At 45.1% G+C, this 2,045-nt stretch overlaps 1 pseudogene; it reads right to left on the minus strand.

Annotated features, from left to right (window-relative positions):
• Nucleotides 1-356: 356 nt before the first annotated feature.
• LOC112398359 (activator of 90 kDa heat shock protein ATPase homolog 2-like) lies at nt 357-1,180 on the minus strand (annotated as a pseudogene).
• Nucleotides 1,181-2,045: the final 865 nt, after the last annotated feature.

Genomic DNA, 2,045 nt, shown 5'->3' on the forward strand with positions numbered 1-2,045 from the left:
GTGTTAGTGTTCTTTTTTCTGTTGTTATAAATTCATGGATTTAATCCAGTATAAATTAAGAGTATTTGTTTTCTTTTTTTAAAGGAATGATAGAGGGAAGTGGTAAATGTTACACTTTTTCTGCTTACAAAAAGTAATGCCCTTATAAAATCTTCTCAGCTGCAGTAAACCTTTTATTTCTTCAAGATGCTGCTTCTGCCAACAGAATTTGAGTTTCTCTTCTTCACAGACAGGAGCTCCTTCACGGTCCAATTGTAGTTCCATCTGCCCTAGAGTAGGCACAAAAGTCAGTGCAACTAGTGCCTAGTGTCCTGGCCAGTTCCTGCATCTCCATTTCAGGATGACCTTTTTATTTGTTAACAATTCTATATATTTACCGGTGATGTTCCCATCAAACATTTGGAGTTTCCCTCCCTTTTCAGCTTCTAATACTGCAGGAGATTTAGAAAATTTTTGTACCAAATCTTTCACAGTAAAGATTCTGTACAGCTGCTCGATAGCTGTGTCAACAGTTCCGTCATGTGCAGTGCCATAGTGGGAATCCTTACACCCAGTGCCACTGGAGAGGAGCCCTGAATCTGCAAGGTATTCTCACTCAGTTTCCTTTTAACAGTCAACTCCTGGGTTGCCATAGCTTTGGTTTGTAAAATCATTCCCATTGTAAATTCCGACTTAAGTGCCTTCGGGTAATCTCCAAGGGCTTCCCTGACCTTGGCGGTGTCTGCAGATTTCATAAGATCTTTCAAGTATATCCCCATCTCCTTTCTTTTTACTCACGTTCACTTCAGTGTCATCTACTTCATTTTCTTAAGACAGGTTGGGTATTTCAATCAACCCCTTGTGCTTCGCACCAGATTCTTTAATTATACCTTTCCAGACCAATGTGATGTTGCACTCAGAAGAAAATCAGCTTTCCTTTGCGGCGGCTGCAGGAAGCCTCACCTTCCGCCTGCCTCAGCTCACTGATCTCGCAACCGGCAGCCTCATTCTCCACCGCGGTGCCCGCCAGGAGCTCACAGAGCTTCCCCTTGGACCAGCTGGTGGCATCCCGCTCTGTCAAGCCCTGGCTTACTGCCACGTCCCTGAACCTGCTTCTCCTCTTGTTCCCCTCCTGGCTTACCTCTGTAGGACTGTGGGCAACATCTCCTATCATCCAAGGGCTGGATGTTCTCAACACGTGTTAGTCTTAATTGCCTCCTTCCAATGACTGGAATCTGCCTTCTATCATAAACCACACATGAAGCCCTTTCATCGAAAACATGCATTGCTTTCCTCCTTGGTTCTCATTAGACTGTCTCACCTGCAGTTTAATCAACTTCAAGTTTACCTCTTGGGCAGGTGCAACCTGCTTCTCATTGGTCAAGACTGAGTTGAGGTGTCGTTTCTCTGGGACAACTTCCCTGACCCCTTGAATGTGGGTTAAGTGCCCTTCCTGGGTGCTGTCCTCACGCGTCTGCTTTCCCTCTCACCTGGCGCTTATTCCACTTTCCTATATCTGCCCATTATTCGTCTTTCTCTCCATTTGACTGTGAGCTTCTCGAGGGCAGGGACAATACCCGGCCACATCGACGTTTGCTGAATGACTGGACTGCCCTTCCTCCTGGTGCTGCCCTTGGGTTGGGTGTGCTTTCCAAACCCCAGCCCATGGCCATCTGCAATTGGCTGTTGATGTTTATGATCTTAGTACATTACTCCTAATTTTATAGCAGTAGAATCACTTTGATTTAAATGACTTTCAGAGCTGTACTAGATTCAGTTTGGGGGTTGATTTCAGTCCTATATCCGCTCACATATTAAATTTATCATCTCTGTTGGTCTTTTTCACTTCTTCACTGATTCATTTTGTCAACTAAACCATTTCCATTAATAGTATCGCCATCTTTTCCTTCCCTTCTCCTCTTTCTTTTCCTTCCTCTTTCTCCTCCCTTCCTTTCCTGAACAATTCAGTTCCAAAATCATTAAGTAGAGCTGAGTAAGGTAAGCATCTACAGCAGGTGGGGATGGGAGCGGGTGGGGTGGCCCAGAGCAGGATGCCAGAGCCCCAG

The sequence above is a fragment of the Neophocaena asiaeorientalis genome, unplaced genomic scaffold (genome assembly GCF_003031525.2).
Source record: "Neophocaena asiaeorientalis asiaeorientalis breed wild unplaced genomic scaffold, Neophocaena_asiaeorientalis_V1.1 scaffold798, whole genome shotgun sequence".
Taxonomy (NCBI): Eukaryota; Metazoa; Chordata; class Mammalia; order Artiodactyla; family Phocoenidae; genus Neophocaena; species Neophocaena asiaeorientalis.